Source organism: Ailuropoda melanoleuca, chromosome 1 (genome assembly GCF_002007445.2).
Source record: "Ailuropoda melanoleuca isolate Jingjing chromosome 1, ASM200744v2, whole genome shotgun sequence".
NCBI classification, from domain to species: domain Eukaryota; kingdom Metazoa; phylum Chordata; class Mammalia; order Carnivora; family Ursidae; genus Ailuropoda; species Ailuropoda melanoleuca.
This window is the reverse complement of record NC_048218.1, coordinates 172692286-172719262: the sequence shown is the minus strand read 5'-3', so window position 1 is coordinate 172719262 and position 26977 is coordinate 172692286. Positions and strand designations below refer to the sequence as shown.

Genomic DNA, 26977 nt, shown 5'->3' with positions numbered 1-26977 from the left:
TCCTCTCCTCTTCTTTCCTTTTTAAATATTTATCCATATGAGAGAGAGGGAGAGAGGTCTCTAGTGAGCAGGGGGGAGAAGGGCAAAGGGAGAGGGAGAGAGAGAATCTGAAGCAGATTCCCCAGCAAGCACAGAGCACAGGAGGCTCAATCTCATGACCCTGAGCTGAGATGACCTGAGCTGAAACGAAGAGTCAGACCCTCAACCAACTGAGCCACCCAGGTGCCCCTGAGCTGATTCTTGATACACATTTCTCAGATGAGTAGAACCTTATAGAATCATTTTTTGACTTTCTCTTTTAAGTAGCCACTTTCTGAGTTATATGTTCAAAGATGTCATTGAGACTTCTGCCTTGATGACAGAAAGTACTTGAGGCTCGTGGAGTCTTGTGGACAATTTTTTGCTATTATCTCTGCCTTTGCCTTCCTCACACCAACAGACAGCAAGGGGGATTTGGAAAGGAACCAGCCAACTGAGGGCATTCTATGAGGCTGCCAACAGTTGAGGCAAAAAGTTGCAAGCAGTTGTGTTGCTCACTTCCTTGATTGGAGAGTGGGAGTTGTGTCTTTCAAGGGACTCCTTCCTTACAGGTGAAGAGAAGATCACCAGTGTCCTGTCCTTACATGTCTAGGGTGGGCTCAGCATTTGGTTAAATGCTATAGAACATAGCACACACTGTCTTCACCTTTGGTTTTAAGTACAGAGACCATAGCTTTGGTGGTGTTGTATATGTAGAAGAGGAAATGTCAGCTCCGGAAAGATCTCTCTGGCAGAGCCCAGGAAGATCAGGTATTGGTTTGTATTTCCCATCAGTGAACCCAGCAGAGCAGATTACTGAGACAGAGCTCCTGCAAGGTGGGCTCTTCAGGTTGGTGCAGCCTCGTGGGGCCACCTCTCTCTCAGGTTAGCGTTATCACACTTCCTAGTGCTGTAGAGAGATAGTCAAGAAGTTCCATGCAGAATACTTCCAGATCTTTTCTTCCCTGATCTTGCTTTGCTCTCTGGCTTGATTGGGGAAGGAAAGTCGAAACTGGTGCAGGGTGGCTTGCAGGGGCAGCCCCAGCATGAGCTCTCACTATGGGAGGTGGAGGGTGGACCCTCTTTTCCTCTGCCCTTCTCTTGCCATGGGGCATGTGTCATCCCTCCCCTTTCCAACAGGTCAGTGATTTACATCTATGCCATGCTATTCCCCTCATCCCCACACTAGCAGGGGGCAGGAGGAACAGTGGAGCTGGGGATATCTCAGATTCATCTCAGAATCAGCCCCCAAACATCCAGCATTTACCTTACCTGCTGTGGATGCCCCCTGAAGATGGTGAAAAGTACATCCATCCTTACTCCCGGACAAGGGGCACATGAATAATTATACTTGGGGAATGCTTTGATATTTTAAAGGAAATATTTTAAAAGAAAACTTTTTAAAACAAATGAACTATGATTCTTTGTCATGACAGTATTTGAGCTTCATCTTCCTCTTGTATTTTTTACTGTAATTTATTTTAACTCTAGGCAAAATTTGATAGGGATGACTGCCGAAAACTGTGAGGAGACAGGTTTCCCCTGCTCCCCCTTTTCCCAGCCCCTTTCCTGTTCAGCACCCATTGTATCCTATTGGAGGGCCATTTAGAGCTTCTGTTAGAGTTGAATCTGTTTTCTGTCACTAGGGGGCACTCCTAACAAAGGGCTGTGTATTCGTTGCTATCCAGGCTGAAGATGTCTTTATAAGGAACAATTCAGATGTGCTTGAGAAGGTGGAGTATTTAGTGGGGTATTTTATTTTACTTTAGAGAGAGAGAGAGAGAGAGAACGAACTTGAGCGGGAGAGGGGGAGCAGAGGGAGAGGGAGAGAGAGAATCTTAAGCAGGCTCCATGTCCAGTGCAGAGCCAGATGTGAGACTCAATCTCACCACTGTGAGATCATGACCTGAGCTGAAATCGAGTCGGATACTTAACCGACTGAGCCACCAAGGTGCCCCTAGTCGGGTAATTTTAAAAAGGTTCAGAAGAATCCTGCCCCAGCCAAAACATTTCACCTTCCATTTTTAGCTTAAAACCCACAAGAACTTTGTCCCCTTTAAAACATGACCGCGGCAGAAGGAGGCAGTTTATTGAACAGTGTTAGCCATTACCCTCTTAGAGTATTGTGCACACCTCTTTGGCATCCTTTCTTTATACATGGAACTTTGGAGCCCAAGGGCATGACCCATAGGTGCAAGGATGGTACATGGGGGATGCAGGCTTAGTGATGTGTAAACCAGCCAATGTTATTTGAAACTATGTAGCACAGTGTTTGTGAGCACAGTCTCTGGGAGGCATCCCAGCTCCCTTGCTCATCAGCTGTGAGATCTTGGACAATTGATCTAACTTCTATACTTCATATTTTCATTAGTAAGATGGGCAGCATAATAGTTCCTACCCAGGCTTGCTATGGAGATTAATGAGTTAATAGTTGTTGAGTTCTTAGAAACCTGCCTGGCACTGAGAACATGTTAATAAATTCTGAGTATTGATATAATCATTTGCATCTGATGGCCCTAATGAGTCCAGGGTCTGCATTTTCTCCTTAGATGACTGGGATAGCTCTCCATTTGACCATAACCAGCTGGGTCAGAGTAGAAATACGTAGCTTCAAAAGCGGAGCTAATCCTAAGGGGTGACGTGTCCCAAAGTCCATGAATTCTAGAGGATTTTCCTAAGAGTGCTTATCAGGGCATGAATTTTATACCCTTCGAAGAGCCTTTTTAATGAAGAGGTGGTTCTTTTTCCTCTGCCTTTGTGCTGCTCAGGAGCTAGCCCACAGGTCCGTGGCTAGGTATGTCCTCATGGATCCAGTCTGTCACAGCAGTCTACTTCTGTGAGAATTTTCAAAGGCAAGGACGGCTGAAAACCACAATGTAAATAAAAACTTCTGTTCTCCACAGCAGGAAGCACTCTTCAGTTGGCTGATTCCACCCCAGAGAACCATTTGGAGCTCCTTGAGCTTAGGCTGGACAGTACTAGAACCAGAGCATTAGATCAGAGTCTAGAATAGAATGAGCAGTTATGGGGTTCTGGCATCTAGGATGGGTTGTTGCAAACATCCAGCACCTCTTCCTCTCTCGCTTTGCTCTCGTTGCCTCTCCTGGTGGTTTTGCCCCTGGTGGGATCCTCTCAGAGCACCCTTGACAACAGTCCTGGCTTTTCTGGGGTGCAGGCAAGAGGGTGAAGAAATGGTCAGTCCAGAGACCTCTGGTACAGTTGCCTCTTTGCTGTTGACCTTCCTTTGACAGCCATGGAACAGCTCCCCATGGAGTTAGTGTGCCTTCTATTTTTATTCTTTTTTTCCAGAGACTTTATGTTTTTCTTTTCCTTTTTTTCCCAAATGGTCACCAATTGTCATGGTGTCTCATGGCTCTGAATTTGGTGTGATGTAACCTTGGGAGAGGAGGTGTACGCACACCATCCAGACCTGTTTCATGTCTGGAAGGAAGTAATTTATACACCAGGAACTGGCTTCGTGGCGTGGGATTCTAATTCTGGGGATGGCATTTTGTATGTGTAGGAAGACTGTCAAAACCTTTCCAATGGGAAGGGACAAGAACCAATTTGAGAATAATGTGGTTATATAAAAACTGTCCTGGTGCAGGCATCTTGGCACACTTCCTGTCCTTGTTCATTCTGAAGGGGAGAGAAGCGGGGGCAGGAGGAATTCTCTGGTGGACTCCTGCAAACCTCCAGACTCTCCAGCGATAAAATACTCCCACTCTTGAGATGGTTCTGGAGATCACATAGTTAAAAGGGTGACAGGTGTTCGTTAACTTTTTGCTTTCTTATTATTCTTGCCCCATCCTTTCAAAATGTTTACCAAACTGATCATCCTGCTGAGAATAATACCATTTTTAAGTGGCCTATTGGGGTTTCCACTGGTTTTATATCAGTAACAAAACAGCCACAGCAGCCACCCCCCACCAGCAGCAGCATTTTGGGGGCACGTCCTGAGGCAGGGTCAGATGGCTCTCATGCAGTACTTCATTGCATCTCTGCAAAGCACAAGGCACAGTGACTCATCTTCCTCTTTTGGAAATGAAGAAAATGAGGCTTTTTAAGCTTTAGGAACTTAAAAACCTGCCAAGGGGACTGCATTGTTTTGGCAGGAAAAGGACACTCTTGCAAACGTATTGTAACTCGTTGAGTTGTTTAGCCAAAGAAACAGACCACAGTGGAAGGGAGGTGGAGAAGTGGGTGAATGTATCGTATCTCGGCATGACTCTTTTTCTGGCCTCTAGGAGCGCTGAGTGGGTGTGCAAAGCTGAGACATTCTCTACTCCCATCGAGTCCTGCCACGGCTGAGGAACCCACCAAATGCTTGTCTCACTGTGGCCTTTTCATTCTCAGAACATCACCACGAATTAAGACTGCACACCAACTGTCTGCTTGCTTTTCTCTCTCTCCCTTTTTTTAAAGATTTTATTTATTTATTTGAGAGAGAGTAAGAGAGAGTAAGCATAAGCAGGGGTAGCGGCAGAGGCCCAGAGGGAGAAGCAGACTTCCCGCTGAGCAAGGAGCCCGATTCAGTGCTTGATCCAGGACCCTCGGATCATGACCTGAGCTGAAGGCAGATGCTTAACCAACTGAGCCCTCTGGGCACCCTTCTGCTTGCTTCTCTTTAAGGGGACACGTACAGACCATTGACTTTGCTGGTTCTGAAATCAAACCCAGCAAGAGCAAGTCCACATCCTTGTCCATGGATAGAAAGTAGAGGAGTGCTTGCTGGAGTGCTTGCTTGTTCTTGAAAACAGAGGTGCTTCCAAACACTCAGGGCCAGCAAGCGGCAGCACCAGGGTTGTGTATCACTGCTGCCTGACCCCAGTCTCCTCCTCTGCCTCTAGGCTGTGCTGTCTGGCTATTTACGGAAGAATGAAAATGCCAGATGAAAGGTCTCACTCTCTGGATACAATTCAGGTTAAGCAGAGAGGCCTTGCTTGTTTCACTGCTGCCTGCTCCCTCCAAGTTTTTCAGTCATTTGAATTTCATCAATTTTGTTTCCGGGTTTTCTTTGCCTTTCCCCTCTTCTTCCTCCACATTTGGAGCCTTTTCCACTCAGAGATGCTTTCTCTTTACCACACTGATTTCACCTTGCTCTAGAACTAAGACAGAGCAATGAAGGAAAGCAAGCGCTTTGATGACCAAGGTCTTGAGTGCTCACCTACCTAACTTTTTGGAAATCCAGAAATTGGCTTTAATTCTCTGCCTCCTATTGCTCACGGAACCTGATAGTAGCAATTGTGATTTTGTTTCTCTTGACCATCCAGCCCTTTATATGGCTCTCTGAAATGTAATACATGTTCCTTCTTGGCTCCCAGGAGGGACTCTCCCACACTGCAGCCATTCCTTGTCACTTGTGAGCAGAGGTGGAAAGAGGACAGTCTGGAGAATGGAGAACAGGAGGAAGGAGATCACTGCAGTTTAGCTCTTGTTCTGGGAGCGGAATCTACCACAAACTGCATATTTGGGACCAGGTCTGTTAGGGGAAGAGCCACGGCAGCCCTCGCTGATAGGAATGCTGCATTAAGGAGCACATTCCTCCCCTACTTGGGGAAAGCATTGAAAAGCCCAGCAATTTCTGTTCATTGAAGGGAGACCCGCCTGCAGCTGGCTGGGCTTGGCTGAGCACCCATACTAGCTATCCAAGGCATGGGAGGAGGCGTGGCCCTGGATTTCAGCTGTCTGGCCAGAGTGGATCACTGAAAGATGGCACCCCATTGGGCACCTGCAGAGTTCCTTGATAGTAATGGATCAGGCAATGGAATAGGGGCATATAGAGTAATAAGGAACTCATGAATTGGCTCATTTTTTTTCATGCAACCAATATTCACGAGCATTTATTATATTTAAGACACTGTGTCAATAAACCTCTAGTCACAAAGATGAACCAGGCAGAAGCCAAGACCTTCATGGAACTTGGTGCTTAGTGAATTCCTCCTCCGTCTGGACCTTAGTACATGGTATTACCTCCTCTTAAATGCTCTTCTTCTCTCCTGTCCAGTTCTCAGTCCAGTTGTGATTCTGGTGGGATGTGTTACATTCTTAGACTAGAGAAGGTGAGTCTGATGGGAGGTCCAGGACCTTCTCCTGTTTCAGCACCTGTCACCCCCATTATTTTCACCTGTTTTGCCAGTCTGATGTCTTCCTAGAGGGATAAACCCTTTCCTGTTTTGCTCACCATAGCATCCTTTGTACCCAGCACAGTCCCTTACGTTCAATCATTGGATAGGCATATGGCTGAGATTTCCCTTTGGAAGTATAAAGATGGCCTTTTGGTGCATATGCTCTTAGTCTTTTTACTCTGCGTGCCCATGAGGACACTCTAGGACTTCGTATGGGCGTCTTGGACTAGAACTGTGTTGAGTACCCAAGGCAGGTTTTTCTGAGCAGAACATGGTACTAGACTTATGTGTTTATGCATGCACATTAAGTGTGTGCACACGTGTCCCTGTGTGCGCCCATCCACCAGCAGGAACCAAAGTGATGGCTAGAGAAAATCAGGTAGCCTGTAACACCAGAACTCTCCGATTTATTTGTAAGAGCTGGGAAACATAATTAATACTCTTCCTATAGAAGACCATTTGCTAGTCCTATTTTAGTGTTTCCTAGTGATGCAACACTGTATATATAGTACTACCCTATTTTTAGTCCTGGGCATGAATATACTCCATAAGGCTGTTGGTTACCGAGAGTGTTGGTTCCTTAAGCTCCCAGTCCCGCAGGGGCCACCCTGAGTAGTGGCCTGTGGCTCCGCGTCATTCCCTGATATCCCTGAATGTAGCAGAGCATATCCATACACTGGTGGTTGACAGCTCTGTCCCTTTGCCCTCCACTAATGCTTATCTAACAGCCTTTTGTTTTCACTCAGTTTACATCTCAGAAGGAATTACCTCCCTCTTAAAGGAGATTGCTGTGAAAATAACAGCCTGGCCAAGCACAGGAAGCCAAGGGGCCTTGGTTGGATGAGCACAATCTTTCCATCTTTCGGGTTGTGCATTGTAACCCTGTCTGGCTCAGGGGCTCTGCGTGCACTTGGCCTCCTGGAGCCATATTTCTCTCGTTCTTTCCCTCCTTGCCGAGAAACCAAGGGAAATACGGTCAAAAGCGCTCACAAAGTCCTTGGCAGTGTTGACATGGTAGTGCACACGTGTAATAAACCACAAAATAACACTTGTCAGGTTAAATTCTTCAAATCTCTCCTAAAAATCTCCTCCCCAGATCTGAACACTTATCTGCAACATTTGGTTCTGCTTTTGGTACTTTGACCTTATGCACGTTCTCTTTCCACTTTTTAACAAGATTTCTCTCTGCTGCTCCATCTGGTGTGGGCCTTTTATGGAAACTCTAGAGAGCAGAGGCGCAGAAGCCAAGTAACCACACAGGAGACCACAAGAAAGTACCTGCATTCCCAGCCTCCACAGGCAGACACTGCTACTGGTTAGCCTCTCTGCTGCTAATTCTGTGAACTCTGTTCTTGACAGTTGAGATGAAACTCTGTGTTCAGTTTCCTATCACTTCCATATGTCATCAGTAATCCTTGATGAATATCGTGTGTAGTGGCTGAATAACATTTCATTAAATGATTGAACCATAATTTAGTTAGGCCTTCTCCTGTATAATTAAGGATTTAAAAAATATATTACAAAAAATGATTCGGTAAGCATACTGTGCATAACTATTGGTCCACATTTAGAATTATTTCCCTAGGAGGGATTATTAGAGTTTTGAGCCAAAATGTAAGGACATATTTGAAACACTAGTTATAATTTTGTGTATTTGTATTTCTTGTTTTAAAATTCTTCTTCCTGTTTTCCATGAAGCAGATTTTTATTCATATAATTTTTATGACTTTATTCGAATTTTTGTTGTTGTGGTTTAGCCTAATTCTAAAAGCAGGACATGGCTGTTGCAGAGAATTCAGAAATACAGATAACCAAAATGATTTAGGTAAAAATCAGCATATTCCCTCATATGTAAGTAAAATACTGTTAGAATTTTGGTGAATATCTTTTCAGATATTTTCTATACCTCTATAGATAAATATGCTTTTACTAAAATTGTGATCATACAGGTTGTTTTTAAAATTTTCAAAATCGGTTTTATTTATAAGGATTCTAGTGAAACGCTGGAATGGGAGAGTTTATTATGCCATTTCAGTATCTGCTTAGATATCTGACAGAGCGCTATGAGAGATTTTCTTCTTTCATATGTCAGATATAAATTTTTGATAATAAAAATAATTCCTATAGAAAACATATTGAGACTTCTCTCTGTATTAGTCGTGGGGTTATTAAATGATAATTACTGCTATTACTTAATATCTACCTGAGACTAATCAACATGCTGCCTGTAGAACAAATGAAAGGTGTCACCTTGGAGCAAAGTAATTTTTTTATGATCAATAGTCTGTCCTTAGCATAATGCTTATTTTATGCATTTGCAGACTTATCACCTGAATTGTAGTTTATAAATATTAACCTATTGATCTTTGCTGCTCTTTCATTTGCTATTAGAGTTTATGATAAATATCATTTTTTTTTGTAGGTGAAGGACAAAACAATAAAGTAAATCTCTAGATATCTGATGATTGGACATGGCTGTTGAAAGATTCAGAATCCAAGGCTGCTAGCGACATAAATCCCTCAAACTTTCCTAGGGGCTTACATTCCAGTTTATCCATACAATCCAAACTGATAATAGGTTCTCTTTTAAATAAAAATGTAGAGTGAGTACAGTAACATCAATACTTATTTTACCCAGTGTGGTGGTTGTGACTTACATATGCTTTATCGACGATCAAATCCCAGGCTGAAGATGTACTTGGCTTTATTTCACCAAAATCTATGGCCATTTATTTTCTTTCTCAAGTTTCAACAGTAATTTATTAAGCATTTTTCCTTGGAAAAGTGTCTTTTCGTTCCTTTAGGAGTTCATTCCTTAGGCTAGATACGTATCTGATTCCATTAAGGTAGTGAAGATTAGCTCTTTGAATGACCAAAATAACACACCCTTGCATCCCCGAGAGAGTGGCTTCTCTCCTTATAGCTTCTGAGCATCAGTTCCCTAAGGTCTAAATGTTCATTATCTCTGCCCTTGGGTCTCATGAGCCCCCACTGTCTTTCTTGAGTTATAGCAAGTGTTAGGTAGACTCATTTTTCTCAAAGGTTTAGAGTTCAGGTAATTGTCTTTTTTTGGGTAAGCCATTGTCTTTTTTTGGAATGATTGGTGTCCTTATTTTTTGCCATGCAAAGTGGTGATGATTTTATACACTCTTCCCTTACAAAGGTGTTACACATCAAAAGAGAGGGTACGCACGCGTGTTTGTAACTTCTGAAGCATTGTGCAAATGATAGCAACAATTGTCATTGGAAACAAGATTTTGATGATTTTATTTTTAAAAACTTTATGAATAGAGTTTCTCGTCACAGAGTGCTAGGAACCAGTAAAGTGAAAAGACTACTCAGCACATATTTACATATGCAATACCACATTTAATTAAAAATTTAAAAGATTTATTTTTTTTTTTTTACTTGAGAGAGAGCAGGAGCAGGAGGGGCAGAGGGAGAGGGAGAGAATCTCAAGCAGACTACATGCTGAGCACAGAGCCTGACCGGGGGCTTGAACGGTCAACCCTGAGATCACGACCTGAGCCAAAACCAAGAGTTGGGTGCCCAACCAACTGTGCCATCTAGGCGCCCCAATCACATTTAATTTATTATGTGTCAGTTGATCAGCATTGCAGTTGCTTCCTCCTTTTGGTTATAAGGAATGATGTTGCATATAAACGTTTGTGTAAAGTCTTTGTGTAAACATGCTTTTATTTCTCTTGGCTGTATACCTAGGAGTTGAATTATTGGATCACATGGTAACTCCATGTTAAACACTTTGAGAAATGTCAAGCTTTTTCAAGGTGTTCACACTCAGTTTTATTCTCACCAACAGCTTCTGAGGTTTCTAATTTTTCCACATCTTTCTCAACACTTGATATTATTTGTCTTTCTGATGATAGTTGTTCTAGTGGGTGTGAGGTGGACATTGTGGTTTTGATTGGCATTTACTTGGTGGGTAATGATATTGAACATCTTCCTGGGGTTATTGGTCATTTGTGTATCTTCGTTGGAGAACTGTTCATATCCTCTGCCCAATTTTAGTTAGGTTGTTTCTCTTTTCATTCTGTATATATTCTGGATTAAGTTCCTTATCAGGTATATGACTTGCACAGTTTTTCTCCCTTTCTGTGAATTGTCTTTTCACTTTCTTGATCATGTCTTTTGAAGCATACAGGTTTTTAATTTTAATGATATCTGTTTTTTTCTTTTATTGGGAGTGTGTTTGGTGTCATGAAATCATCCTGAAGATACATACCTCTGTTTCTTCAATGAGTTTTGTCATTTTAGATAGGGAATTTCTATCCATCTTTTCCTTTTCTAAGGAGTTCACCTTGAGGAAATGAAAATGTCCTGGACTATAAGTACAGTGAGAAAGCTGAGGACTGGGGAGTACCTGGCAGTCTTTGACCCCTCTTCTCACTGCTACACGTGTACTGCATTCACATCTCTGCTTCTTGTCAGAGAGCAAATTCTGACTCCTCTCCCAGTTTGTCTCTCTTCTCCACTGCGCCCTGAATAACAGGAGGTCAGCTTCCAGGGCTTTCTTATCTCTTTCCTTAATAGGAATTGAATGAATGGGTACTGAACAAATGAGACAAGCATTTGGGTCAGTCAGCTGCTACTGTTATCCCCCTGCCTTTTTCTCGTAACTGTCGTATATTTATTGCAAATGCTTTAGGGTGATTTACAAGAAATGATATTGGTTACTGAAACAATATTATTTACAGAGTACAATGGCAGAATGTGTGCCATTTTTCTTTATAATCAGGTTTTATTTTTGTAGGACATATTTAATCACTGTGAAAATGAAGGCGTCAGTCTCTGTATATAAACCTGTCCCTCCTCCTCCTGCCCCTGCACTCTTGCACGTCGTTACCTTCTACGGTATTAGCAGCTTAAATTCCTTCATTAGTCCTCCTGGGCCATTTTTACAGGGTCCAGTCCTAACATATTCCCCATTAAGATGGTGCCATAAAAGTGAGTCTACACACTGACTGCTTTCACCACACCCGTCTTGGTCATTGCATTTTACATCTAGCTTCTGTGTGTTGGCCATTTTTGACATTTTTTGTAAGGCTTTGAAGGAAAAGAGAGAGTAGCAGAGGCTTAAGCCCTCTTTGTGGATTACCAGCCCTATTGGGGGAGAGGGAGGGAGAGAAGGACTAGAAATTTGTCTACCTGTTATCTTGTCTATCACCAGAGCCTCTCCTGGTGTTTGGCATACTTTTCCTTTTTCAGTCTTCACAACTACCTGGTGAAATAGATGGTTGGTCCCTTACTTTCTATCTGAAAATACTGAGGTTAAATAACCTGCCCAGGGTCTCCAGATAGTAAGAAGTGACCTCAGGATTCAGTGATAATTTTGTCTCATACCCAAGCCATCTCTGCCGCTGAACCATGCTGTACGTCTCTGAAATAGAAGGTGGAGAGAACTCAGGAATGCAAATGAGAAAGTTGTTGTAGGCAAGAGTGGTTGATTTAGTTTCCTGTGTAAGAATTTTTAGCCTTTTCCCGCTATGAAAGTACATGACAGATCTCATACATACCCTCCTTCTGATTTGAGAGTGGTTATGTTTCCTCTCTTGTTCATTCTTAAGGACACGTCAGAGTGCAAGTGAACAGCTCCAGACTGTTACCATGAATCTGCTCGTGGTATTTGCCAGTGTAGAAAACACACCAGTGTGTAAGATGCATGGCCAATGTTATCAAACTGGGGAGAGGGTGAGAAAGTCTGGTCTTCGTTAGGCTGTTCTCCTCACATTGCCAGCAGGGGGTAGCATCCTCACATAGTTTCCTACTTAGTGGGCATGTGGGAGAGAAAGGGCAGTACTGTCATCAAATGACACTCCAAACCTGGTAGCTCTTCAGCTCTTATCCTCCAAGCCTGACCACCCAGCCTTAATTAGGCAAAGGGAATGCAAGCCAGTTTTCAATGGTTTTTTTTTTTGTTTGTTTGTTTGTTTTGTTTTGTTTTGTTTTGAGGCGTGCAATGAAAAGGAAATACTCCCTGTATGTTAGCATATACACTAAAATATTTTGTACTTTATATGAACGGACGTGTTCTGTGTATTTAGGGTTCTTTCCTCTACTGAGAGTACCTATTCCCTTTGTCACAGCTGCTGTGCTTGATGTATGTCTCAACCACAAGTTAAACCTTATTTTCCTAAAGAAACGCTGAAGTCTTAGAAGGTGTTGTACAGGGTTCTAGCCCTTTCGGTAAAGTCCACTGTCCAAAGTGCTGATTTTAGAGTCAGCCAACCTGCGTTCAAACTCCAATTTAGCCACTTATTAGCTGTGGGACCATGAGGGTTATAATACATTTCTGTTTTCTTTCGTTCAAAGAGAGGGTTTTTTTTTTTTTAATAGGTAGAACATAGTATTATGCTCTGTGTATAATGGTCTTTGTATATACCTCCCAGTTCAATGTCATAGAAATTGGCCTTTTCTTTCTGTAAATACATTTGTATTTCTGTCAAAAGCCCTGTCTGATGCAGGGAGATTCAAAGGTAATAAAATCTGGGAGTATAAAACCAAGCGACCTCTGGTAATTTCAAATTATTTAAGCTGGAGAGTGAAAGTGGAGTGACCTACCAGGTGCCCTTGTGGAATGGTCCCTGCAAGGGCAGGAAGTGGGGATCCTTTTCTCAGCAGTGTAGCCTTGCTACGAGTACATTCTGAGATGGAGTTCTTAGGGCAAGGATTTGACCCTTGTTTGAGGTGGGCTTTCTGTGGCCACTGGACTTGTTTATAGCTTGCTGGCTCCATGTTGAGTTTGAGCAACTGTGGCCCCTGGGGACTGTCCTGGAACTCTCACTATTATTTTTATTTTTATTGAGATGAACTTCATATAACAAAACAAACCACTTTAAAGTAAATAATTCATTTAGTACATTACACAGTGGAAAGCTGGCCCCTCTATCTAGTTGCAAAAACTCATATTTTTTAACCCTTTATTTTGATAGAATTTTTAATTTAGGGAGAAGCTACAAGAATGGTACAAGGAACTCCTGCATAATCTTCACCCAGATTCAGTTATAATGTCTACCTTTTCCCACATTTTCTCATTGTTATGCTGTCTTGTTCTCTCTCTCTCTCAGATGTACACACACACACACTTTTACAATATACACATATATATACGTACATATGTATATGTAATATATGTAGTATAGGCATGATGTATATTTTCTATTAAATTTAGGATACACACTTACATTATATATGTGTGTATATATACATATATATGTGTGTGTGTGTATATGCACGTACCCAAAATGTATACATGTATACATTTTTTCCCCTTGAGCTATCTGAAAGCATGTTGTAGACATTTTGTTTCTCACTAAATATTTTAGTATGTATGTTTACGTACTAATAAGGGCACATAATACAATTACTATAATCTGAAGATTGAACATTGGTAAATACTTGAATTTCATCAAATAGCTTTCTTACCTTCATTTTTTCCCAATCCAGATCCAACCCACGGTCATACATTGCATTTAGTTGCCGTCCTCTTTGCTGTCCCTTAATCTGGAGCAGTTCTGCTTTTTCTTCTGTTCCTTGACCTTGACATTTTTTGAAGAGTACTGGCCAGTTGTTTTGTATATTGTCTCTCAATTTGAATTTAGCTAATACTTTTCGTGATTAGATTCGAGTTCTTAATATATTTTATACCATCTCTATGGAAAAATGAGTCCTGACTTCTGAATGCTAGACTTATGAAGATCATTTATCATATGACTCTTCAAAAACCCGTTGTGTTTAGTTGGCATTTTTTAAGCCTTACATTGTGAAGATGCCCTAACCCTGTGGGCTATGGTGGTAGAATTAGATTTATCTTCCCTGGGATCACTGGAAGTCTGTCGCCATGAGGATTCAGAAGTCATTAAGCTGTAGGTTTATGGCTTTAAGACTGGAAGGCAGTAACTGAGAATCATGTTGTGAGCCCTCTGTGTTAAAATCATTGTTCTTTGATATCACAGAGCCAAATGGAGTTTACTGGATGTTCATTCACTTGTCAGATGTTGAATGAGAAAATGACAATTTGCAATGTAAATTGTTAAGATAATTAAGTCAGTCTTCTAGGGCATGGCAAAGAATACTTGAGGCTGCCTGTTGGGCTCCTGCACCCCTATCCAGGGAGGACGGAGCAGTTCATTTCTCTGGCAGTATAATTTCCCTCTGCTGGGCAAAAACATGTTACTACTCCAAGAATAAAAAGCAAATCAACAATGTCAATTTTGATATATGGCTAATTTCTTATGACTATTTTATTATTATTTGTACAGCTACTATTAGAAGCAGACCCAGGGAAGTGAATTCTGCCCTTCTGTTCTTATCTCTTCCTTTTATCCAGCCTCTCCCCAAATTTGCTTTTTCTTTTCCTATCCCAATGTAGTTGATAACTCAACTTTCCTCAAAAATATTTTGGCTTTTGTTTTAAAGGTTGAAATGAAAACTAATGCAGATTAAATTAAGATTATTTTTGGGACACCTGGGTGGCTCAGTTGGTTAAGCATCTGCCTTCAGCTCAGGTCATGATCCCAGGGTCCTGGGATTGAGTCCTGCATCATGCTCTTTGCTCAGGGTGGAGCCTGCTTCTCCCTTTGCCCCTCCCCCCACTCATGCTCTCTCTCTCTCTCTCTCTCTCTCTCTCTTTCTTTCTGACAAATAAAATCTTTAAAAAAATGAATTTGGATTATTTTTAAGTCACATGGACAGAATTCCCCTGGCTAGTCTGTTCCCACAAAGGAAAATTCCTGTGTTGTTGCTTTTAGCTTTTAAACTTTAACTTTTGAAATAATCTTAGATAAGCAGAAGTGTGGCAACTCTAGTACAGGGAGTTACTTAACCCTTCACGGAGCTTCTCCCAACATTAATGTCTTATATAATCATTGATATATGTATGTCAAAACTAAAAATTAACATTGGTATATTAGATATTAACTACAGAGTTTATTAGGAATTTGCCAGTTTTTCCACTAATATCCTTTCTCTTTCCCAGGATCCATTTAGATGTTAGGTCTTCTAGTCTCTCCATCCTATGGTAACTTCTTCGTTTATACACACACACACACACACACATATATAAAATAAACTTCCTTGTTTCTAATGGCCTTGACACTTTTTTTCAAGCTCTAGTCAGATATTTTGTAGAATTTTTTCTCAATTTGGGTTTGAAATTTTCTCATGCTTAGACTGGGATTATGGCTTTCTGGAAAGAGTACGACAGAGGTGAAGTGCCATTCTCATCACATCGTATGGGGAATGCATGTTATCTTTGTTGACTTTTGAAATGTTCTAATTTTCTTCCTCTGTTTTGCAGTATTAAATATCCTTTCATGATAACTAAAATTATCTTTAAAAATGGAACACTATGGATCAGTTACTGGGTTGTTTATGCAAAATCCCTAGAACCCTTTAAGTTTTCTGTATAATGTGGGCCATCTCCATGAAAGAAAATCAAATCAGTGTCACTCCCTCTTTCTCAAATACTTTCAACCTTTCAACTCCACCTGAAAAGCAAGGGTATACCACTTTGTAAAGTCTTTAGAGAGTTGTGGACAAACCATACCAAATCTTGAGATTTCTTTTAAGGTGATTTTTAGTAAACTGTATTCATACATGGGAATAAATCGTACATGAGGAATAGAAGTGATTGAATGAGTGAGTTCCATGGCTCTGAACTCCCCACTGAAGACAAACTTTTACCTTGACTTTCAGAGAGGGTGTTTATTTGGCTTAAAAGATCTGGTTTTTTGTTTCTTTTTTCAGAAAGCTGATTTTAATTGTAATATAAACCTCCCCTTCAAATATAAAGAATCACGTAGATGTGGCTTTATCTCATGTCCTTTCACTCATGAACTTTCTAGGTCCTAGTTTATAGTGAATATTAAACAGTAAGTCCAAGTAAGAAAGGGCCTAAGTAATCCACAAATGTTGTCAATGCGTGACCACCACCAAGTGAAATTGTCACTCTCAAGCTTCCTCTAATTAGTGGCACACTTTAAAAATCTTTTATTGTGATGTCCCCTGGAACACAGAGTGACAGAAATAAAATAAAACACGTAACAAAAGAAAATAGATACATTTTAAAAATAAAGTTAATCTTCAGAAAGAAGGCCATCTTGTTTACTTCCTAAGATTTAATTCTAATTATGGCTCCCAGAACACATTCTGAATTATTATGGTGAAGCTTGACTATCACTAATTACCTATGTTTCCAATTGGGAAACAAAAAAAAAAAGAAAAGAAATGAAAAAAATTTAATTAGCCCTGAAGTTTGAGAACTCTCGAAACAAGCACTGTTTCCATGCCACTTCTCTGCACTTTCTCTCGCAGATGATGCATGTAATTGCTAATATCTCTCTCATGATGAGTGAATGTGTTTGGCAGCCATCACCACAGCGTTGAGTTTCATGAGCTTTCATAAGTCACATATGTTCAGAAGGTTTTCTGACGGGGCAGAGGTAAAAACAACTCGGATCTCCTGCAGCCTGCTGTCTCCCACTAGAACATGCCTCGTTTAGAGGACTGATGACTGAAGTTTCTAATTGGAAAGGTGATCTTTTTAAATTCCTTGAAGCTCTTAATTTCAGTTCAACTGAGAACTCTTCCTTCTGCATTCTGTCTAGTTTTTAACATGCGGTGTCTGTTTGTATGAGTGGGTCTGTTTCCCCACTGGAATATACATCTTTGCCCCTTCCTTATCATTTTTAATTGCTGTGCCATCTCCAAACTTTCTCATTAAGCTGTGTGCTCCTCGTTGGTCTATGTCAGTATTGTATGACATTGCTTGTATATTTTTCTAAAAGCTGTGAACTGTTTTTGCCTCTTTCCTTCTTTAATTTTTCTTTCAATTTCTGTTTATTGCATGAGCACTAGCCCAACAGTAAGAAGAAAACAAAAGAAAAATAAGTTGTGTTCTCATTAAAATGGACCAGTTATTTTTGTTCTGTTTCTTTCTAGTTTTCACTCCATATGTAAATGTTGACTTCATTGTAGTCCCAAAGGACAGATTCTTTTATATTTTACTTGAAGTGTTATATCATAAAGGTTTTTTCATAGTCTTGCCTCACCATCATCCTAATGGCCATTTATTTCATTGAGTTGACACATTGCCATATATTTAGATATTTTCAATTGCTGGACATGAATGTCGCAGTGTTTTTCTATTTATAAACAGTATTCTTTTGTGTATCTTTGTTCTTAAAGCATTCGTCTTTCCTTTCCAATTACTCACTGTGATAGCTCACTAACCAAAGTGCTTGAAGATTTTCGTGGTTCTTAGGCTCTATCTATGCTGTGTTTTGCTTGTGTTTGTTTTTAGCACAATGTCATTTATAAGAAGGCACTTTGTCAATGTCTTGGGATGAAGTGATGTTAAGGAAGCCTATTTTGGAAGCAGCCTTCTTCTGTGATACTGTCGTTTGGATTCTGAAAGATGTCTTTTAGTGAAATAGTGAAAGGAAAGCAGCCACTGAGTCTTGGGGAGCTTGTCACATCATTGGCTTGTGAAAGGCCATTCTGAAGCTCATTTGTCTAGCCCACTGTAATGTATACTGAAATTATTCCTGGTGACTAAAATGATATATTCTTAACAATATTCAAAAGCTATTTTAAAACCTGCTTTGGTCTCCTGTATATCATTCAAAATATCATCTGAAAGTTTTCTTTTATGTCTTGCCCAAATCTCAATCTGCTGTGGCAAATCATTTTCCAGAATTACAGTCTGACTTTCAATTAAATGTAGCTACATTCTTCTTCACGGAGAATAGAGGCAAATCCTAAAGTCCTTTGTAGGGTTTTAAGCTGGGCATGGAGGAGAGTGAAAGCAAAGCATCCCTGTAGGTTAAGAGATGTGTTTGAAGGTGATCCTGGATACCACTCCAGGGCGGGGTCCTCTTTCTCGGCATCTCTCTGATTTCAGTTGTCCTAAGGGGAGGACTTGCTGTGTATCCTGATGATGTTTTCTGTGGTGAGTGACCATTGTTATCTCATTCCAATCAGACACTCTGAAAATCTGAAGAAAAAAATTTTTAAAGATTTATTTATTTATCCCAGAGAGAGAGAGCGCAAGCATGGGAGGAGGGCCAGTGGGAGAGGAAGAGAGAGAGAGAGAGAGAGAGAGAGAGAAGCTCAAGCAGACTCTCTGCTGAGCAAGGAGCCCCACACGGGGCTCAGTCTCACGACCCTGAGATCATTACCTGAGCCAAAATCAAGAGTCAGATGCTCAAATGATTAAGCCATCCGGGCGCCCCTTTGCTGAACAAATTTCAAGAGCTGTGGGCGGTTACTCATTTGTATTGGGTGAGGTGATGATAGTGAATGACAACTTGCTCTAAAGGCCATATTCAGCATTTGTAAGTGGTAAGCATTTTATTAATATGCTCATTCTCAAAACCCACTTGACCTTTATTTCTTTTTTACTTTCTTCTCTTTTTCTTCTTATTTTTCTCCCTGTTTCTTTTCTGATGTTTGAAATGCTGGTTTCCCCCCTTTCCTTTCTTTTTTCCCTTCCGCACCTCTTCTTCTATGTCATCCCTGCCCCGCTATTTCATCTTCAGCACTCCCTTCTTTCTTGGTTTCTGCCATTCTTAATTCCTTCCTTTTCCTTTGGGAAAATAGGCTTTAAATTTTGAGTGTGCTAAGGGAATGCCATTTCATAGTGAAAAACTGCAGGATTCAGGGACTGCATTTGTGGCTTACTGATAAAGAGAGGCTGCAGGAGCTAGTGCTTATGGGGGTGATTTAAGGGTGATGGCTCAGTGTCTCAGGTGGACTTGATTATGTTGTGGGACAGCTGGATTCCATTTCAGCCTGATTTTGACCTCTCCTTGCCATGTAATTAACAGTGGGCCAGCCACAGATCATAAAGTGAGTGCAGTTCAATGAATAATATGTAGTGGTGCCTGGAGTCTGTCTTACCCACGGGACCCAGTGGGTATGGGGTATGCCTGGATGTCTAGCCAGGAGTGACATTTAAACTGAATTGCCTGATGCTGGGTGATGAGAGCTCTGACATGCATCCCCAGACAGCTGCTCAATGCAGATGGCTGATGAGCTCTGAAGCTGCAGGCTGATGTGTGCAGGAGCCCAGGGGCAAACTGACCCTTTTCTCTTTAGGCACAGCATCTGTGTTGTCTGTTTAGAAATAATCAGAAGACATTTTAATTTGTTTTTCAGCCAAAGCTGGGGGGGAGGATTGAAATTTTGGTGATTAAACTAGACTTCTAAATAGATTTCCTCTAACCCTGAACACCTTGAACAGAGATTCATGTAGTAAAGTGGATTGGCTTCCCTTGATGAGTGTTGCAGTGAATTCAATCCTTTTCACGGCTGTTGTGTTGTATATTGATTAACAGAAAATGGGCTGACTGCCAGGCACATTCATAGAAAAAAGAACTGGGGGGGTTATTAATCATGGAGTAGATAACTCATTTACTTGAGGCGCATAAAACAGATTGAGATAGAATGGGAAGGGTACAAGGCAGAAGATTCTCTCTCTCTCTCTCTTTCTCACACACATACACACACCAATCATGGTTTCATATATACTAATTGAGGAATTGGCAAGGTAGTTCAGACATATTCAGGCTAAATATGTAAACAGTCTTCCAGTAATCATCAAGGTATTATTCAGAACCCAAGCCAGTTGACTTCAGTTTCACCAGAAGTTGGGCACATATGGCCAAGTGGTCAGTTAGTAATTATAGGAATTCCCAGAGTCTGAGGGAGCTGCCACGATTGTGGTTTATCCTTTTCCATCCTTGTGAAAACCAGCAGAGCGGGTGCCATCTGGGCGGCACACTGGGGTTTGGGCTGGTGGTCCTGAGAGGAGCCCAAAGGAGAAAGTGGGGACCTTTAAAAGTGAGAGACATCTGTTCTCTAAATACGTTCTGAGTTTAACAAACTGACATAGAGGAAGATATTCACCTTGGGTTTATGCTTTGTGCCTGCCTGTGGAAAGATGCCACCACAGGGAGGGAGGCGAACTCCTGATGAGAGTGGGATGGCGACCGGGGCTTGTCCTGCGTTCCTTGTAGATTCATTTATTTCGTCACCCACTCCGAAAGAGCAGCACAGGAGGGGAACTATTCGAGCTTTTGCAATTTAGCTTCACTGGTTACTTTAGAAAAATTTTATTTAGGTGTAATTGACCTACAATATCCTATTCGTTTCAGGTGTACATCATAGTGATTTGATATTTCTGTATATTGCAAAATGATCCCCAGGATAAGTCTAGTAACATCTGTCGCCATATCAAGTTGTTACAATATTATTGACTATATTCCCTATGCTCGACTTTACATCCCAATGACTTCTTTATTTTGTAACTGGAAGTTTGTACTTCTTAATCCTGTTCACCTATGTTGCCTAGCCCCTCCCCCACTCTGGTAACCAAAGTTTTGTTCTGTATTTTATGAGTCTGTTTCTGTTTTGTTTTGTTTGTTCCTTTGTTTTGTTTTTTAGATTCTACATATGAGTGAAATCATATGGCATTTGTCTTTCTCAGTCTGACTTAATTCACTTAGCATAGTACCCTCTAGGTCCAGCCATGGCGAGGCAAAATAAAGATGTCATTCTTTTTTATGGCTGAGTAATATTCCTGTGTGTGTGTGTGTGTCTGTGTGTGTATCACATCTTTTTTATACTTTGTTGATAAACACTTAGGTTGCTTCTGTATCTTGGCTATTGTAAATAATACTGCTTTTTACTTTGGAATGAATTCTAAAGGCAGTTTTTTCAATACTCCATTCCATTGCTTCCTTCCATCAAAGAACAGTCATGAATTGGCCCCTAATATCTTAGTGATCCCTTTTTTGGACCCTCAGATGGTGACATGGGGCCCACAGGAGGGACACAGGAAGAAATGGGTGCTGTCCCATACACCCGTAGCTGCCAGGTCTGAGAATAAGGGGATATCACTGTGGTCACTAGATCGAAGCTCTAAAAGTGTATCTCTAGAGTTAAATGAATTTGCCTTAAATTCTGAATGGTTGCAGCTGATGTAATCCTTTGAGACATTTTATTAGGAAGATTAAGTTAAGATACAGGAAATGCTATCTCACATTTCATTGGACTGAAAGACAAGTCTTGTGAAAGTTGTTTACTATAACAGAAGGTTGTTGTGCATCTGTTTTGTTCAGTTTTCTCATTGTTTCAGGATCTGTGTTCTTGCTGCACAGTAGAAAATCCAGTCTGCTGGGAGCTTGTTGAGATGAGTAAGGGCCCTCTGCCAGTTGTGGGAAATTTGGGCTCAATGAAGATAGTCAGTGAAAACCTCTGTCCACTGTCTGACTTAAATGCATCCATGGAACCTGTTTCTTTAGCTCCAGAACTATACCTAAGATGTCAGTTTTCCTTCTCAGCATAGCATATACATGCACTAATTTGATGGTAATTGAGTAGTTGACTTGGGTTCTATTTCTGGTGTTGTTGGTGATGTGCCCTCCATCTGAGATAAGTTTTTTGGCTGCTTGTAGACTCTAGAATCCCAATCAAGGCTGTCAGTACCTCCTGATAGCAGACTAGCTCCTCAATTTATGTAAGTGTCACACCAAATCTTACCTTTTCTTAACTTAGCTAATGAAGTCTATGAAAGGATAGGGAAAATGAGAGACTGGTTTTGGTGTGTGTGGTATTTTGGACAGGGGGGTGGGGAGGAAACAAAATGAGGGATGCATTGAAATGTTTCATGTAGCCTTTCTTATGTAAAAAGGAATACTGAGAAAACGTTTCCTAGATATTGAGAGTAAATTTCTTGTCTGAAATATCCTAAGGGGCTCAGAAGAGGATTTCAGTATGAAATGACATCTTTTTTTTTTTTTTTTGTAATGAAAGCACAGACAATTCTCTCTCCACCCTCAACCCTTTACAGAGTTTCAGAGGAGAGGAGAAATAGAAATGAAGTTGACAAGAGAAGCCATCTAAAATTAAAACTCTCCATATGGAATTGCTTTTTCTTTTCCTCTAGATATTGTACTCACTCTAAGTCCTAGAGACTCTGTTCCATCTTTGAGAATTTTCTTACAAGATGGTCATCGGAGGCTCTGTTAACTCTAGCTTCTATCATCGTGCACAATCTGTATCTTCTAGTGGTGAAAATATGTTCTTCTAAATGACAAGTTTTTATTTTAAGAACATCATTTCTAACTTTACTTATGTATTGAATAGACGGTAGTACAACATTCAAATGTTACAGAAGGTAAAAAAAAAAATTGTAAAAACTGTTCCTCTCATCCCTTTCCTTCATCCTCCCTTTTCCCTTCTCCAGAGGCAAATAATATTATGCCCACTTTCTTTGTTTGTTGGTTTTCAGTCTTTGGTTTGGAGGCTATTGTATCTAGGACCTAATAGGGTGTAAGTAGCTCTTTATACTAGATGTACTTTATTGGTTCCCATCAATTTAAATGTAGTTGGAGAGGGAGTAAGGCCTGGTTCTGGTAATATACTAATGGATCATATTTAGCTACTCACGTAAGCTTACCTAGATATCTCATAGGTAAATGTAGATAGCTACATTTATGTCCTTATATTTCACTGTCTGAGATGCCATTGATTAGTAGACACATATTTTGCGTACAACTAAAAAAGAAAAAAAAAACCTAAGTAGTTAACTATTACTCAATATTTCCATTATTTTAGAATTTTAGAAAATATTCTGTTTACTGAAAGAACCTTACTAGACTTGATGATACGCAGGTGATTCAGTTTAAAAAGAATCTGAAAAAAGAATTAAAAGCTATTGGTGCTAAGCTCTTGAGACACCCTCCTTCTGCAGTTTGGTAGAGCTAACACACTTCGGATGATCACTGGGCTGGAAATGTATTGAAGGAGGCCTGGTTCGCCCCAGCTTCCAGGACTCCCCACAGACATTTGGTGCTTGGAGTTAAAAACTGTTCTAGCATTGTCTCAAGGTTTATTCCAGACCTGGAGACCCATTTTGCTCATGTGATGCTGGTGTTTTTAGTATTCACACATGCCCATACAAAGAAAATTCCTTAGTGACTGTGGTCTGCTTGAGAGCAATTCAACAATGCCATTCATGGTGAAATTTTACCCAAATTTAGAACTGTTAAAATATGAAAAAGAAGTACATCTTAGAATTAATGGAAGATGGTAATATTAATTTTAATCCTATTAGTTAAAAATAGAATTTCTCAAATTTTTAATCTTTCACATGAAAAGTATCTCTAAATTGTGGACTTTTGCAGTGCTCATAAATCAAATCCTAAGTCATAAGCACTAAGCTTTGAGATTTTGAAATATCTTAGATTCTTAAGTATGAACCTGCCCTTCCTTAGTATGCTCACATATAATGATGACACATTCCTTTTTCAAAATACCGGGCGTTAGTCAGTTTGAATATTTAAGTGGCAGGTTAAAAAAATCTTTTTTGCCCCCTAACGAGTTAACTATTTGTTTTTACGAATCCATAAGTCAGATATAAGGATGATCTTCCAATTAAAGAAGGGAACAACAACAACAAAATCTCTATTTGCAACCCAGCTCATTGCAAGTCATAGCTATTTTTTCCTTTCTTTGAAATGTTTAGTGTTATAGTCAATAGGCTACTAAGAAAAGTTATTCAAAACTTGGCAGTATGGCAAAAATGTAGAGCAGCATATCCTTTCAATGTGACATTGGAGCAGTCAAAATAGTAATAATAATAATAGGCCTGACCAAGGACTATTGAATCTTCTAGGAGAACATCCTTATATTTGACTTGGTTATTTACTGTGGTTAGAACCCAGACACTGGGCAGTGTTACATTGATGTGTAGATTTTTAGCTGGTAGAGCTGTCCAGTAAGAAAGCTTACCCCAAATGTTGAAATGCTCTGTAGGACATTGACCAGTATTGTAGGTAACATAGCAATTTTACACGAAAATTCTTTTCGAACATGCGGCAAAACCCCTTCCCCCTCAATGCTCTTTGAACCAGCTTTACCATCCTGCTGCTTTCTTCATTATTGAGCTGAAGAAATCTTGACACCTGGTTAGTCTATATTTTTATAGAGTCCTGTTTTTAATTTTCTGGAAATTTAATCTGTCAAGATTTAATTCTCTGAGGTGAAACAGAGTTATTACCGGTTGCTGTGATATATATTCATAGATTGACAAATGTGCTCCGTAAGTGGTCCACAGTAAACTGACAGCATGCTAATGCATGTTCACCAGGTTCGAAAGTAGGTTGCCAAGGCTGTGCATGAGTTAGCCTTTATCCAGTGGTTCCAATATGAGTAGCAAATGATTCTATTCGTGTGGATGAAAAAGCTTCAGGAGCTGGAGCTGGGCTTGTGTAAGGAATTGTGGGATTCCATCCAGAGCTGGAATTGTAAAGAGAATTGTGAGCACCTTTCCAGGAGAGCAGCCTAACGGTACAAGAGTGACCACGGAGACAGATGCTGGTGTTCATTCCTTCAGCACCAGGAGCAGGGGTTTCTAAGCTCTTATCCATGTGTGGAGTGGTTCCCTGAAGTTATCACCCTTGTCCTTCAGGGAATATCAGACACTAAATTCACTTAGTTCAGGTGCCCCTCCCACGCACCCCCCAATTAATCTTTGATTATCTCTCTCCTTCCTCCATTAGTCTCATTTTTCACCCTCTCTCCCTTTCTTCTGTCTGCCTCCCTATCCATTAACAGATGTTCTCTGTATTGGCATGGTGTGGAAGATGACATCATGTTTAATCGGATATATATTTATTTGATTACTTCAGGGCTTTCTAGAATGCCTTAGTGGCAGCCTCCATGGTAAATGCCAATCAGTGAAACATGCACAGATCAGTGAAGAGAAATCTCCTATGTATTGTAGAAGTGCATGGATCACCTTATTTGGTAGCCCTAAGCCATTTTGAAGTGACAGGATACTCAAAGTACAATGCTGCATTACCTTATATAACTTACCACCTGGAAATCAGGTAAAATGCTGCTGAATGTACAAATGAGTGAAAAATGAGAAAAGCTATTGAATCTTCCTTGCCAGAAGGCCTTATAAATAGAACAAGTCACCAGCCATTCAGTGTGTGACTGAAAATTTCCATGCTTGAATGCAGGAAGATGGAGAAGGTCGAATATCCTCCAGGATCTTTTGGGGACTTTTTATTCTTTAGTTAGTTGATGTCCGATCGTGGGGTGGGGAAATGGTTTAGCAGTGTCAGGAAGGAGGCCTCTTTAGCACAATGCTGGTGAGATCTAGGAGTAAGTATGGGCTAAGAGTAGCCCAGGGAATCAGAACCATGGGACCAGTGAGAAAGCCAGACTTCAAATTAGTGATGGCTGATGCCTAAGAACTCAAGGTCGGTTGATGTCCTGTGGGCAACCAGGCCTAGAGTATAGACCAGGATTTCCAAACTTAGTGCTCTCACAGAATATGATGGAGGACAGGGACGCCACTCTTGATGGAAAGTGAATAACTCCCAGCTACCATTTCCCTGGGGCTTACCTGGTGCTAGGCTGTGTTCAAGGTGTTCTCTATATGTTATCTCATTGGAGCTTCTTACCAGGCCAATGAGAGGGGCAATGCCTATACAGTCATAGGTGAAAAAGTCGGTTTTAGAAAGGTGGCATTTCTTTTCTGAGAACAGCAGCTAATATTGCATGGGAACCGGGTTAACTCTCCAAGCCTGGGCTGCTTATCCCCCATGCTGTGCTGCCCCTGGCATGTGCTTGTTTGGCCTTGTGTGGTTGGTTAGTCAGGCTCTTCCCTGACGAAGTCCTATCAGGCTTTCCCACCTGTGCAGAGCCAGGTGGGGTGGAGCATCAGGAGGCCACGCCCCATGAGCATGGTACGCACAAGACCCAAGTAGTCTTTCTCCCAGCGTGTACTCCCAGGGTGGGCTTTTCTGGGATCTTTTGGGGTGAGGGGCAGCTGTCCTTCCTTTGAGCTCTTCCTTGATTTTTTCCCTTCCCACCCCCTATGCACAGGGCCTCTGAGGGAGGTACTACCTCTGCCAGCTTTACAGATGAAGAATGAGCACTTTGTGAATGAGCAGACCCATCCTGCCCCCTCTGCATGTTGTCTGCCACGTGAGAAGTCGGCAAAACTCCTTCACATCAGGGTGCTGAAGAAAAAAAATGATCCTTGACTAGAAAATGGGGAATAGGAGAGGAAATCATGCTCATTTGGAGACAAGGGAGGATTTTATATAAATATGTTCAGAATGGTTTTATAGAAACTGCCCCTATACACACAGAGTCTGTTCAAGAAAGATTCATTTGTGGAGGATTGAAGTGTTCCTATTAATAGTCCTTATCTAAGAGAAACAGAGGAGTCTACTGAATTTCACAAAAAGGTAGTGTGAAAACTGATCTCTGAGGGTCTTCTTTAATATTTTGCTTCCTCTTTTGTTGTTGAAAATATATTTCCATCCTTTACATGCCAGCCTACAGAAGAGAAAAAAGATAGCATAATCAGTATGAAAGTAGTAGCCGACGAAAGTACCCATTTGCATTTCTGGCAATAACTACTTTTGATCTTACATGTATGATTCTGTAATATTTAAGGTGCAAAGTCCTGAAGTTATTAACCTACTTTAGTTTGCTGAGGTCAAATAAGATTAATAAAATGTAGACTTTCTAAAGTTTAATTTTAATTATGGAATATTTTAATCGGAGAAAAATAACAGAATCTGAAAGGCATTCACGTACATATGAACCACTCAGATTTAACAGCGACTAACATGTTGCTGTATTTTCTTCAAACATCTTTATTTTGGGAGGGGAGCTATTAAGAAAGCAAAACATCACAGGTTCACCTGACACCCAGCCCTCTTCCCATCTGTCCCCTCTCTATCCCTCCTTGGTCCCGTCATGGCTCAGATGTGTATTGTTTCCCT

General features: G+C 40.8%; 1 protein-coding gene across 8 annotated transcripts in view; it reads left to right on the top strand.

Annotated features, from left to right (window-relative positions):
* ELMO1 (engulfment and cell motility 1) overlaps positions 1-26977 on the top strand; it is a 521109-nt gene that overhangs the window by 210250 nt on the left and 283882 nt on the right. The window lies entirely within an intron of this gene.